The sequence below is a fragment of the Barbatula barbatula genome (assembly GCF_947034865.1).
Source record: "Barbatula barbatula genome assembly, chromosome: 24".
NCBI classification, from domain to species: Eukaryota; Metazoa; Chordata; class Actinopteri; order Cypriniformes; family Nemacheilidae; genus Barbatula; species Barbatula barbatula.
The window spans coordinates 13,972,450-13,988,101 of record NC_136787.1 but is presented as its reverse complement, the minus strand read 5'-3'; positions in this window follow the sequence as shown (position 1 = coordinate 13,988,101).

The following is a 15,652-nucleotide window of genomic DNA, read 5'->3' as shown; positions in this document are numbered from 1 at the left end:
CCTCTTCCTCCTCTTCTTCCTCCTCTTCCTCGAGCAGGCAGTTGCCCTTGTTCATTTACTTGGCCAGGTGCCTGCATGTTCAGAAATTGTACTGGTCCTGCAAGGTCAAGCTCTTTACATACATGTTTGGCAGTATTTACAGTCATGGACAGCACCTGTCAGGTAACTAAGCATACTGTTTAATTGGTCATCTGAGATGTGTGAAACTCCTCCTTCGTTTGTCAAGTTCTAGTTTCACCTGACTGTCAATTGCTGTAATACATTTATAAAATGTTCCAAGGGATTCATATATGGTATTCATGCTATTATGTTCTTGACTAATTTTGACAATTGAACAGACTATTGTGCATGTGATGACTTATACAATGAAATTACGCTGAAATGTTTTGGAGCGAACAACCATTAGACTGAGAATCGACAATCAGTTTAGATCAACAAGATCAATTCAATTGAAAATTGTGCTAAATGTAGGCTACCTGTACTTAATCATTTGCAAATATGAGACATTGAGACATGTACTTAGACATTTGCAATTTGATCAAATGAATGAGAAATTAAATTCTGTTGTAAACAATTGCCAAGTTGTTTGGAGGTTTGTCCATGTTGTTTTGAGAATGTAATTTCTGTTTCAAGAAATGAGCCAAACCAATGGAGAAAAACTGTAATATCCCTGGTAGCTGTTCATGACTAGTAATAATATATATTATTGTTATGGCCTGAAACATTAACAAATTATTTGAATAATTAAAATAATGACCAAACCAGACAAAAAAGGACTTTTGGACACGAAATGTACCCTTTGAATATATCACCAATGTTTGAAACATTTCTCTTTTGCACAGAACTGAAAATATACAGTATATATATTTGAGGAGAGGGAGAAATTTCAGTTTTTAAATATCTTGTTTTCGTATAAAACATCTCATGTAAACTTGGTCTAATGTGCAATTAGACACGTCCACTTTTTTACATACCCTGAATACACCGTTTAAAAAAACTGTTGCAGTTAACATTTCATTCTGTTGCAATGTTATACACCTACATACTGCACACTCTAGTCTCACAGGCACTGGGGTATTACAGTAGTCTGAGGTTAGGATTTCAACTAATCGGGCATTGTTGCAGGTGACTAACCTTTCACTTTCTTTTACCGTTTCATTGTCTGTCTCCTTCGAGAGGACACATTAGCCTCCTGCTGCGGCCAATTACAGCGCTAATGCCCGACCTGAAGGTTTCAACCCCAGCATGCCATCGAGAGGGGAACAGGTTTTCAGGTGTGTGTCCGCTTGTGATTGCAATGGAGTGTGTGAACCGAAGTGCTTCTGGTCTCCTTTTCCCATTTGTAGATAGAAGGATAAGATGTGCTCTGATTCCCTCTCACACATCTGTAATGAGATTCAACAGCTCAGAGCTCATCATTATTCCAGTCTTAAAGTGTATTATGTGAAGTCATTCTCTTCCTCTCCTTCCCTTGCCTTTTTCAGGTCATTTCAAGGCACACTTAATTTAATGCGATTATCCCCCAGCGCAACTCAGCACAATCTCAACGTGTCTAATGAAATAAGTTGGGAAAACTATCAGCACATTTTTAATGTAATGTCATTTTGCAGTTAAAGCGCAACTTTTTCCACTTTCAAGTAGTTTGCTGGCGATCTGGCGAGTTTAGTGAAGTTCGTGGACGGCTTCAGCATCGCAATTTAACCTTTGAATATATTTGAAAAGAAAGGTCACATGTATCATCTATCACATCATGTTTTGGAGACGTTTGCATTTGAAGATTGAATCTAAAGTGATTCAGTGAGGTGAAAAATTAGATTTCTAGACATTGATGGATAGTGTGTAGTCAGGTGTTTAGCATAACTACAGCCTGTCATTGAATATATACTGCTGAGAACCCACTAGACGTTTTTTCTTGATAATTGTAAGGTTATGAATTCGGCCTGTAATTGTATCATACATTGGCACAACAGTCTAATACTGAACCTTTAGAAATATGCTAAAATATTAGTTGACTGGCAAACAGTAAAATGGTCTTTTCTGTAGCATTATGGTTTCATAATTGCAAGCTTTAGTTTGTTCCGGTTCTGTAATTTTTTTGTCGTTTTAGTATCTAGAAGACATGAATCAAAGGTTCAATTATCTGACATTGATGAATATTTATAAACAGCAACTGACTCATTAAAACACAATTGCTTAAATACAAGGAGATTCCATGGTTCACAGGATTACCAACCAAGTCAGCGTGACATTTCGAAAAGTGATTCATTAAACTACGGGATCATTTATTTGTCACAGGAACAGGCCCTGGGGTGGACTAACAATGCTCTTTGATGATGAGACGGGGTTAGAAGATTTGTTCACTTTCGAGGTGAGATCATAGTGGTGACGGGGTTCGCCAGCTTCAGTGTTCCTCGGCTAGATTGAACTAATGCGCTTTTCCAACTCTAAAGTTCTAAAACTCTGACTTCTGGATCTAGCAGATCGACACTCTCCCCAGTAGGATGTCAGCGATATTAAGCCTGGCCTGACTGGCAGGTGCATTTAGATTCAGGATGGCAGTGGGTAGCTGGCTTTTGGAGCTACTTTTCTCACTCTGTCAGTATTAAAGGTCAGTGGCTATTGATTTGAGTGAATAACTCATGATGCTAAAATGAAACAGGGTGAGGGGGCAAGGAGCAGCTGTCCGGGACCTCTGTCTCTTATTATTTGATCTGTCACATCAAATATAATGCAGAAGACCCCAGTAACTGTCAATTTGGGGTCTTCAGTGACTGGAAACAAAAACAGTGCTTGTGGCGAAATGGCATCACAAACCGATTCTAGTTCGGTACACAGTGGAAAATTGGTTGTCTTAAAAGGGTAGTTGAACCAAAAATAAAAATTCTGTCATGATTTTCTCACCCTCTTGAAACCTGCGATTCAATCGCCATTCTTCAATAAATCTTATTTTGGATTCTTCTTTTGTGAACTATCCCTTTAAAGTCAGTTTTAATATGACATTTGCCCTCAAGCAATTCAAATATGTGTTTTTTGTTGTTGTTGTGAGCTTCTGCTGAAGTTGAATTTCTTCTGTGCTGTCATTTTCGTTTTAACCACATGGGGGCAGTAACGAGGCCGTAGTTAATGACACGACCACTAATTTATTCAAGCACAAGAACCTGCACATCACCTGCAAACCTCCATAAAAATTTCAAGTGATGTTTGGTTGAGTGAGTGAGTGAGTGAGTGAGTGAGTGAGTGAGTGAGTGAGTGAGTGAGTGAGTGAGTGAGTGAGTGAGTGAGTGAGTTAAGGGTAAAAAAATGTTAACCCAGAGAGCCATTTTTACTGGTCCATTTGTAGAAGCATTTCCTTGTTTTCTTCATAATATAGGCCTAACATATTTGAAAATTATGCATTGTATTAAAACGATATATCGGGTACTGTGGGATAAGGTTATCTGAGCAATTAACATCTGCATTTCGCCATCTTGACCGGATTTCATACATTATTCCTTCTGCGTATAAAGAAACGATCTGTGGAGACAGCGGCAGTATAAAAGCTCAAATCCTCTTTGTGAATTGGGATTTCAATATAAAGGAGATGAGTTTTTAATATTAAACATAACCTTAGCCTACTGTATAATTTATCACATCATTTATTAAGGCTCAAGTCACAACATTACAGGCTCCCAGTGAAAAGACTCGTACTGCCAAGAGAAACACTAGGCCTATCTATCCCCAACTATCTGAAGGAAGATGCCGTTTCAACCGTGTGCTCTTCTTAATGCGTCTGATGTAATTACCCTTCGTGCCAAAGCATTTACCACACCAATTATAGGGAGATGGAGTGAAGCAGAGAGATGGACTCGTTTTTCCTGACCAACCTGCGCCTTGACGCTTTGCATTTAAAAGACCCAAAACTCTACCTCTGCACATGAAAGTAAATGTCAGGGTAGCTTTTCGCTTCAGATAGCCGCGCATCAAAGCGGCCTTTGGCAGCCTGACATTTCAGGGGGCAGACAGGCAGAGTCGGGGCCGGGGAGCCTGTATTAACCCCCGGTGGGAGATTGAGGCAGGATAACGACGGTCGATATCTATCTGTGACAAAACACAGTCTATTAAAATAAAAGACACAAAGGCTTTACGCTGGGGTATTGTTTACTGGCATTGTTGTTCAAAATACAGTTTGTGAGAATGCCAAACGTTTATCTCTGGCGTTAAAGGGAGACTGCGGTTTGTGTGAAAGATTGTAAGGGAATGTCGCCCTCTTGTGGTGAAGTGGCTAAACTGATTTCGCATTATTCCTTGTAGTGAGACAGATCGGGCACACGAGGGCGCTCATCTCGAATGAAGTATGAACATGTTTATTTATAATGGATTTTTCAGTATAACAAATCTTTCTAAATGCTCACGATTGAAGTACAATTAGAAATGAAACCTCATGCACAATTGTAAGAATAAAGAAAAATTTAAACAAATTAATCGTATTAATTTTAATAGTTTTTATTACATGAATTTAGCATGTACAGTAATCCAATTTTAGAATAGCTCTAACTGCAGTCTGCTGGTCTTACTGATTTACTATTCGTAGACTATTTAGGAGCAAAGTTAGTGCAACATATATTCCTCTTTGTGTAGACAGATGCTTCAAGGAATTCCCAAGAGATTAATTAATTTCGCATTCAGTCTTCGTATTATGAACACTTTAAAAAAGGTGACGGCAGAACGGATCACTCAAAAAACAGCAATTCACACAAACGGCCACCAGGTGGCAGTTTATTCACAACTAACAAGTATGTGGTACGTTTATTGTCTTAGAAATAAAATCCGTATAGTAACTTTCACAGAATTAAGAATGTGAAAAGAAAATAGAATGTTAATAGACAAAAAAAATATGTATACGCATTCAAACAGACATACAAAAACGAAGGGTTAACACGTACAGTATATGATTTCATGGTTTATTAGTGTTTTAAAAAAATTGATAATTTTTGTATTTGCGTCTGTTGGCCACATGTAATAAAAGTAATTTGATAACAAAAATACACGTTATTGTTACTGGTTTGTGTTAAACTAAAATGTGTGTTCTGCAGCCGCCCACCAGAGGGCAGCACAGCTTTATGAATATGCGTCAGTCTGGCGACTGCATTTCATCAATATTTTATAAATCACCTTTATGGGTTAATATAGGTAACAGATAGGTTTTGATTTCTAAAATGAAGAAAATTGTTGCTATGTGTGATATACTGCATATGAGATTTATCATGTGCAGTTTTAAAATGTATAGTATGTAAATGATGTAACTCTTACTAATTATTATTCTTACTAATTCAGACATTAGGCCAGGATTTTCTAACTGGCTGAGCCATGATCATGGTGCTATTTAAAGAGTGATTGTTTTCATTGCAACACAATGTAACTGGCAGTTACTCACGAATGAGTGGCAACCAAGATGAATCATCATTATCATGTTCATCCAATTTACTCAGGAAGTCTATATTTAGAGCCCAGTTTGAGCTCCGAGACTTCGCTTGCAAATCGAATCTCTTTCTGACTACTTCAACTATTAGTTAAAAGATTTAGATTTGTGCTCAAATCTTTAAACCCAAGCTTGACCATTGAGTTCCAATCACGCCATGTTTTAAAGTGCTGGTTATTAAGTGCTGAAACCCCTTTTCACTGAAACAGAATAACACCTATTAAAGAAACACAGAGCTTAGATCTAGAGTCAGATTTTTGTCCTTGAATTTCCCATTCCTGTGTTCCTTTTTAATGGCACATTTATTAAAAACCAATAGCTTTAGACAGCCTCTCAGACTATCCTTGAATGTCTCAAAAGTATCTTGTGAAATTAAAGATTCATTATTTTGAACAAAAAGGCTGTCGTGAATGAACAGACGGAGCACATGGAACCGAAACATGCAAGTCACTCTGTTATTATTAATTCTGATGGATGTGATTTTAGGGTTTTGTTGTATAGAGAAGGCGGATCCGTGTTGGGTGACAGGTGAATGGGTGTGTTCTGGCATGGTCCCCGGTGTTTCTAAGCCCCGCCCCTTTTGTAGAAGTGGTGTTTTATCTATTTTCCTAAACGAAGTATTTGCTTTTGCGAACAGTAAATGGAGATGGCGATATCCCACAATGCTGTGCAGTTTGTTGAGTGGTGGAAAGATGTGAACAAGACAGCTCGGACTCAAAAAGCGTTGCTGTGGCTCAGTGGTTAGAGCAACGCCAAGGTCATGGATTTGAGCCCAGGGGATTTACATAGTCAGAAGCAAATGTATAGCACAATGCAATGTAAGTTGCTTTGGATAAAAGCATCTGCCAAATTCATAAATGTAAATGTAAAATACACACCCCCTATGCACATTGGGATCCGCCTACTGCTGTCAAAATCCAAACTCAACTGCCAACTTGTGATTGATCAATGCGTGCATATGTAAATGTTTGTTTTTATAAGCTAATGTCTGTTTTTGTTGTCGCGTTCACTCATTTGTGTGATTGCCGAGTGCTGCTTTAGACAAAGAAGTCTCACGCACTTCTATTAACTACTTTTTGGACTATTCAAAGTCTTGTTTTGTGAAAAACATCCCTGCTTTTATTCCTGTGTCAAGCCCTCTGTGGATGACCGCTGACCTGTTTGTCTTCAGATGTAATAGGAGAGACGCTCTCTGATGCGAGTCTCACATGAGGCATATGCGAGCGGAGCTACAGGGAATACCAGCCATCATCAACATCCACACACAGGGCGACCTTGCCCGCAGAACACAGGAAAGCCCGTCTAGACAAGGAAAAGTGATATGGCAATTGGGAATAATGTGTGGATGGACGAATGAATACATTTATTACCATCTTCCCATTCAGAAAGGTTTATGTCTCACATAATGGGAGAGACAAAGGTGGCATACTATAAATCATGTGGTAATCTTTATTGTGGTCCTATAGGCTTTACATTATGACTTTATATTGAATTTGAGTGTATATCAGTGTTTAATAGCTGAGCTCTATTTTTTAAAGGTCTGCCCCATTTTCTAAATAGAGAATTATTATGTTTCTCTTTTTCTTTTCCTTATTGGATCCTATTGATTTTTCTCCCCCTGGTATGGATTGGATCAGGCTCCCCTGCGCCTCTGAGTGTTTGTATGTGTGTAAATTGTAAGAGAGAAGGAGCAGGCTTTATAGATTTTAAGATCCATAGAGCTTAGCAACAAAATGTATGCAAATTGTAATAAAATGTAAATCTTTCTTTAGGAGAGTTGACAATGTATAAAAAGTTACTAATTATTACTTCCATATGTTAACTTTTAGTTAGAGGCCGACAGAAACAGTTTTGTGTTTATCGATGCTGTTGTAGATTTACGCTGTTCCCATTGCACCGTGATGTATTTATTCTGAAAATGTTAAATAATAAGAGGAATGGTCATGTGATCTTAAAGGCAAAATTCACCCGAAAATAAAAATTCTGTCATAATTCATGTCATTTTAAACCTGTATGACTTTTTTTGCATTACACAAAAGAAGATATTTTGAAGAATGTCGGTAACCAAACAAAATTGGCCAAATTGAAACCACTAAAAAAATTCTTAAAATTTTTTTGTTTTTTGTTCTGCAGAAGAAAGAGTCATATGAGGTTTTGAACAACACAACTACTGATGACAGGGTTATATTTGTGTAAAGTATCCCTTGTACCGTGACCCACTCTGTGTCAAACAAAAGAGCTGTTATTTTAATCTTGAGTCTTCCTTTCATGTCAATGTACATTATTTGAAACATAATTTTCAAAAGTGCTATTGATTTTTTTTCTGTAAAACCTTTTTAATAAGGAAAAAATCATGAGTTCACCTTTCATTGAAATGATTAACAATGTCATTCTGTTCTGTCTGTTCTTTATCCTGAACATGGTTGCTATTTCTGTGTTTGGTGAGCTGTATTCAGTCAAATACATTTTCTTGTCTACGCAGTTTCGTTACTGGTACAGAACTGTGCACATAATCAAGCATGCTCTCTCTCTTTCTCTCTCTCTCAGTGTAGCTCAGATGTGGTCATGCAGTCTAAAGGTATTAAATTATTCCAGCCTAGCAGCCGAATGAAACTGCATGGGGAGATGACAGCATTATACACGTTTAAAAAGCTGAAATGCGTTTTGGCGAAACAGCGAGAGATGATGACAGTGTCCTGAATAACTACTGATGGTTGTTATTTTGAAAAACGCTCCACGATTGGTTACTTTTAGATGAATGTTTGCTCGAATAAAACTAACTGAAGTTCCACAAGTCCAAGCTGCACCAAAGTTTATTTGGGAGCATAGCTGCTATTTTTTTATAGGGGCTTGTGTGCTTGTAACAGCTGTAGTGAGCAGGACACAGGCTTCAGGCCCCTTCAGTGGTTTTCCTCATCTGAGCCATGCACGGCTAAAGTCAATCAATGCTTGATCGATACAGTCTCTTACTGCATATCTATCAGTACTTGCATGTATGCGTAAGTGTGCTTGTGTGAAAGAGAACTTAAAGTGAAGCATCATGTACAATACATTCCAAAAATTGCTGGGTTTTAACCCCATAGTTGGGTAAAATAGGAACAATACCAGCTTCTTGGTTATCAATTAATTTAAGTACTACTAAGTACGAACTGCCATATGAAGAACTGCCATAATGTACTTGAAGTGCTTTATTGTTACACATTAATTTTGTACTTAGTATACAAAAAGAATTAGTTTTTTTTATTTAAGAAAGTATTTTTTGTAACTTAAGTGCATAATTTAAACAGAGCAATTTAATTACATTTGACTATGTTATAGTAGAATTTTTCCCCTGAAATTCTGCAACCCAGTGTATGTTAATTTTTAATACAGTAAGTTTTACTGTATCTTATCTACACAAATAGAACCCACGGTTTGTTCACTTTAAACCCAACCATGCTTTGTAAAAACCAAGCATCCAAGCATATTTAGAGTATAATTGTGTACATATACTTTTCTTTTTACCCCATAAGTGTATTTGCCGGCAACAATATTTTGACTCAAAACAATGCACTACGATTAGCAATGTTTACATGCTACATAATTGCTTTTTTGTCTTGTTAATTGGTTAAATTAATGATAATAATTCATTTATTTTGTATTATTTTATTATAATTCATTATTTTGTGATGAATACATAGTTGTAATATTACATGTAAAATTAGATGTTACATGCAATTTCACTTTTCCACTATAAAAAACTTCCCTTCCTTACATTTTTTTGTACAATCAACATAGCTATACAAGTCATTTCAGCAATGCAGCTGATTGGCCAGTGGTTTGTAAACTTTTTAAGTAACATCATTGACATTGCAGTGTAAACAGGGTAAAATGCAAGTTTCATATCACGTGTAGAGTTTAACAAACTGTTAAAATACATGACATTATTTGCAGCGTTGGCATGTGCGAATGTCACTTTCAAACCAGTGAAAAGCCTCTAATGCAATTTCACACTGAATCTGACTAATGTAATTAGCAGTTCTCAGTTTCTCCTAATGAATGTAATCGCCCAAATGGACAAACGGATTAAACTCTTAGCATTTGAAGCAACAACAGCAAGATGCCATTACGCAATATGTGACTGCAGTTGCTATGGCGATAACGTTTAAAGATTCTGATAAAATTCATACAAATTAGCCCATTCCGAACCATTGTGAACTTTCCACGATGAGATACGATACACCGCTTGTTATCCGTGTGGGGGGATCTGCTCCTTAACAGATGAGGTTTCCTGGCTTCTAGTCAGGCTTAATAGGTTTGACAGGTGTTGTGCTGAACTGGGATCAGGAAGCAGGAAGGACAGTTCTGTTCTGGGTGATCGCTGGCCTTCAGGCTCCATTTTCACCACCTGCAGAGCAGATCTCAGATCAGTCTCTGGGGTATTAGCTTTCAACATGACTCCCATCCTGCAGGAAGCCCGAGCCAACTCTGTAATCGGCCTCAAAACAGGCCAAACGTGACAGGACGCTCCGACCGAGCTCCTTAAAAGGCCTGGCTTCCATCTGCATCCTGGAGCGGTTTGTTTGTTTTTTGGTATGATTACTGTTGAAGATAGATTACATCATATCCTGTTTACAGGTCTCTCTCCCCCTGTGCCTTCTCTCTCGATCTTTCGCTCCGATACCATCTCAGGAAGCTCCCATGTGAAGCACCATGCAGCCCATGATGAATCCGCAAGTCCGGGGAAATGAAAGTGTTTCTTGGTGATTTCAAAAATGGAATGAGGTTCTTGAAAGGTATTAAATTCTGTAATATATTGTCTCCCACTACAGTTGGGTGTATGGGAACTCTGAAATAAATCAATACGGAAAACAGCAGCGAGGGAGCTGGACAGGGAGTTGAAATATTAAACAAGTGGCTTAAAACACAGGCCAAAGCCTTTTTGGAAAAGAATCCATTACGGCTTCGATACTCTCGGCAGTTGTCTATGAAATTGAATTCGGGTAAAGAGAGGAGAGCCAGTGGTTCGAGGACTCATTTGCTATGAAATTGAGAGGCGGTTTGATCAATAAGACATACAGTATTGGAATGCCCGACAGAAATAGCAGCTGTATGAACAGCGCAGGGTGAGATTGAAGGATAAGCATAGCAATGATTGCTAACTGCCCAATTTTCTCCCTTCAAGCACACACAGACTCTTCGAACCCCTTGAAATTACATTCTTGGCTCTCGAAGTGTGGCGTTGGTGAAATTAAATGTTAAAAATTCCTTAATTTAGCAAGGCAATGTAAGGGTATTACCCGTAGGCTAGCGCAATGCTAATCTTTCTCCCATGAGTCCACGTGTAACAAGTGGACCGTTATCCTGATAACACCTCACCATGCCTCTCACACACACACCCGTACGCCCACCTAAGTTCTCCAATCATTTGGTTTCAGATTGAATTCTATTCATGGTCACATTAAGTCTCAGAGAGAAGGATTTACGCCGTGCGCCTTGTGAATGAGGTCGCCTCGCACAACATAAAACCATATATTTGGGTTTTAAATTATTTAAGTGTAACAATGAGAAGGGATCGATTTTTTTCACTTTGTACGCATAATGGCACATTTGAATGCAAGTTTGAGGCTCCATTCTCAAATCTTCTGAATTGTAGCCTTTGGAAATGAGAGGCAGAGTTCTGGTGAGGCGATGAGAAAGAGGGAGAGACATGCGATTCAAGCACGTTAAAAAGAACACGAAGTAAAGAAAGAGAGAGAGAGTCTGTGCACACCACCAGAGATCCAGTATTTTCCAAAGTACAGCAGACATCCATATCAAGAGGACTCGCAGCACTTCCAGCTATCGCCCTCAGGTAGAAATCGATCTCCTCTGAGGCTGAACTTTGGTTTGGAATGTGCCTGCGGTTTTGATACTGCTTGCAAAGAAAGACAGGTAGACAAACAGAAGGAAAAGGAAAGCGATGGTAGAGATCTGTGCATGAAGTCTCTCTGGCAATTATAACTGCTCTGACTGACAAGTCGAAGACCTCTGACCTCCTTGATTGCCAGAACTTCATGCATTGTTCTGCAGTCACGCCTATGGCATGTTCTTTGCTCCCGTTGTGGGTTTCAGAATTTGGGTTTATTTCGATTCCTCTTTTTCCCCATCGGTTTAGTGTTCTAGTATGAGCTGGAGCCTTAGACCAGGATCGATTCAGATGGAAGGGGTTTTGTTCTCAGTAGATTATCGTCTAACAGATTGCTGTGGGAGATGTAATGCTGACTTCTGGCTATTTAGTAAACCATTAAAATTGTTTATAAAAGAAAGTACTAAAGTATTCAAGAGTTAAGGTGGGTGTGTGCATGTGCGTGTTCAAAATCCCTTCACTTATATCATTGTGGTCATTTGAGTCAACAGATATAGTCATGTATATGCCTTATGGAATAGTTCACCCAAAAATGAAAATACTCATTTATTCAACCAAAGTTATTCCAAATCTGTATGACTTAATTCTGCAGGACAAAAAAATATATATTTTCAAGAACGTTGACAAGCAAACAACATGGACTCTCATTGACTTCCATTGTATGGACACAAAATATCGTCTTTTGTGTTTCACAGATGAAAGAGTCATAAAGAAGTTTTGAAAGACATCTCTTTAAACCCTAACAGTTTTATTGGAAAAGGCTAATAAAATGTTTAAGCTTAATTTACGACACAAATTTGCTTTTAATATAAACACTTTCAGTGTATTTGGTACTGTATGTGCGTGATGTCATGATGAGGATTTACAAGCTTATTTTTCTTTTTGTTGCACATGTAAACGCATTCCAAGCTGCACATATGCACTGCTTCGATTGTTCTACTATAAATTCAAGCCATCAGATCTTATGTACAAGATAATGTGCAGAAGAAGAATTTGTGAAACCCAGAGCTGATCAGCATCAGTTCAACTTCGGTCCGGCTCCTAAGAAGTCACAATCCGAGATTCCTGTAGCAGTTTGAGACTGTAGAGAAAGATTATTGGAAGATTCGTTGTCAAATTGTATTGATCAATTCTCCAAGTGACTGACGAATAATGTCTCTGCGGGTTGTGTAATGAGTGAAGCCGAACGAAGTGGTCAGTCTCAATTACGGATTCCTTTCTCTTCTGCGGCAGCAGAGCGAACGGATTCATCAGTTTATTTATAGCGTTTCATGTGGGCTAATTGCGTACGCAGTGGTTGATAATAGAGATTGATTCTGGACATTTCTGCGTCACTTCTTCATTTTTGTGGCTGAAATCAGCTTTCTTTTTCTCTTTAAAACTAAATCAATCAGCATCTCTCTCTCTCACACGCACATACACACACATTTTCGACCCATGCTGGGACCCAGTGGGCCTGTTTGACGGTGCTCAGATCTTCTGCATTAATTAAGACACACAGAATGACATCTCTGCAGCAGGCACTGCAAGGTCACCTCTGTCTTTGAGAAGGACCCTTGCAGGGATACACTACATGAGCCACACTACACACTTTGCATAGAGAAACATTTCCTTATTTCCTCATTTTTACTCATTGAAGGTGCTGTGTGTAATATTTTGAGGATTTATGTACAATATTATATACAAAACTATGTCTTCAGATGTGTATAAAGACTTTACACAATGGAGTGTTTTTTGGATGCTTTTATTATCTTAGAATGAGCTATATTTGAAAACACTGCCAGTCCCATTCACCATGTTGTTTCCAGTAGCCCTCAATGGACAAACTGCATGTTTCGTACATACGTTATCCCCATCGAGAAAATAATTGCAAATATCTTTGTCCTGTGAGAGCCACCGTAGTGCTTCGAGGGGGGGATGTTTGGGGTTGTGAAATCAGACGTTGGTTGTTATTTGCGACCTCACCGCTAGATTCCGGGAAACTATTAAATTGCTCCTGAACAATAAAAGGATGTTTGAATAATAGTTAAGAATTTTTTTATCTGTATAATAACTTCAAAGATCTTGATGTATTGCAATGTGCTCAGACTTGCTGACTCAAAAATCTGAGATTTTCATCTAGTTTTTAGCAGAAAGAATTTCAGGTGAAAGATTGAAAAGTTGGCACTTTAATAAAACAGAGAACTCAATTTTGTGTTCTGAGCTATAAAGGAACAACCTCTAAGCAATACAAGGTTCTTTCTTTCTTTCTTTCTTTCTTTCTTTCTTCATTCTTTCTTTCTTTCTTTCTTTCTTTCTTCATTCTTTCTTTTGTGCATTCAACCAGCACTGCTTAAATTGCAATGAGTCACTCACCCCAATGGATTGCAATATAAAACACACAGCTATATGTACCGGGTGCTGCTTGTATGCAATCTGAATACAGATTTTCATCCCTTGAGAAAAGAGAACATGCCTCTTGGAGTGTGTGTGCGTATGTGTGTTGCGCGGACCACAGGGAACTGTGTGGTCAAGCTGAGAGAAAGCTCTCTGCATGCTTATCATCTGTTGCTTATCTCTCTGCATGCTACTGAATGACTCTGACCTACAGGTGAGCCATACAGGCTCCTCACGCTGGGCTCATAAATTACAGAGGCCTTGGGAGACTCTTCCAGAAAGTGAGAGCGAGAGAAAGAGAGAGAGAGAGGGAGGGGGAGAAAGAAGTGTGAGGGTCTTTGTACCTGCAGATCCTGAAGCTCGGAGGGGGTGGTCACCAACTTTCTCTCTCTCTGTCTCTCTATGGTGACAGCTAATCAACAACTGTAAATTAGGATGTATCCTCGCAGCTCCTGTGTGGTTGCTATATCATTATAAGCGATCATGCTGGACAAAAAGCAACAGCTTCTGCGTCGCCAAACAGCAACCTGAGCTATAGGCGAAGGAAAGCGTTTTTGCTTTTGATTCCTGGTAGGCACTGTAGATAAGAGGGACCCATAAAACATTGTAATAATGGTTTGTCAACAGTGTAATTCTACCACTAGCTTCTAGTACAAAATGTGTAATCTTCATGGTACCCATTACCCGTCAGAAGAATTATTCAAAACAGCAGAAATCTGTTGTTAATGCACTGTATGGAAAAGCATTCTGTTGAATTATGGCTAAAATCGGCCAAGTAAATGACTGCTTGCTGCTTGATACATACGAAGAACATCATGTCTTTGTTGTCTCGCCATAAAACAGAATGAGGATCGTAAAAAGGTTAGTGCACAAAAAAACAGGCAAATGTACCCAACAAGTGCAGTGCTCCAGGGAGAAAGACACGCAGATGTTGCTGTTAAAAACTGTCATTAGGCGGAAGGACAGTATGGCTAGATTTGCTGAAATTGCCTCTGTGTTTCTTTGTGTCTGTGGGTTATCAGTGCCTTTGGAAACAAAACTGAGTAACAAAACATGAATGCCATACAACTACACAAAATAGCAAATAACTTCTTTTGTGGTACAGCACTGTGGTTAACCTTGTAATTTTTATGTGTGTTTTATAGATATCGGTATGGGACAAACCAATAAATTGTAATGGATTTTTATTTCAGAATTGATCATTTTTATGTAAGTCATGGAAAAGCAGAACATTTGTCATGGCAAAAACATGCACTCCAGTTATTTTCTACATGTGTTTTTATAATGTTCACTGTGATAAGAGAAGATCAATATGATGCCTCATGATAAAACACTGTAAAATAGCAATGATCCAGCTGTTACTGTATCTCTACAGGAAACAAAAGCACCTGCTGTGTCAAACGCCCTGTTCATTACTCTTCATTCATAGCAACTATGACATGTTGTGTGTGCCATACTGTCTTTTCTCTTTCCTATTCTTGGGCCAGTTAAAGGGCCAGGGCCATCTTTTTCTGCACCAATTAGAAGGTAAAAGTGTGTGTTTACTGTATATCCTCTGCTCCTGCTGTGTCTTACCGCCTCAGTCCATTCAGCAAACATAGAGCACTTGTAGAAATAACCCCAGTTATAACACACAAGGCTGTATTTGTGTGTTTGTGTGTATCCAACATTCGCAACCCAGCGAGACCATGTAGATGAAATCTAGCCTGCTGTGTTTCTGGAGTGGAAAGCTCTGTAATAGCACGTCCATTAGCTGGACACCATGTGCATATGTGTGTGAGAGCTTTTAGATGCCTGCAGTACTTTATTTCCTGCTGGGCCGGTCCTATCGCATTTGGCCCAAAATGACTTTGAAGCCTCCGTCCATCTGTGTCCATCTTCCTGTTTGCACGTATCCCAGAAGTCCTCCAGCAGCTCTCCCAAACAAATTA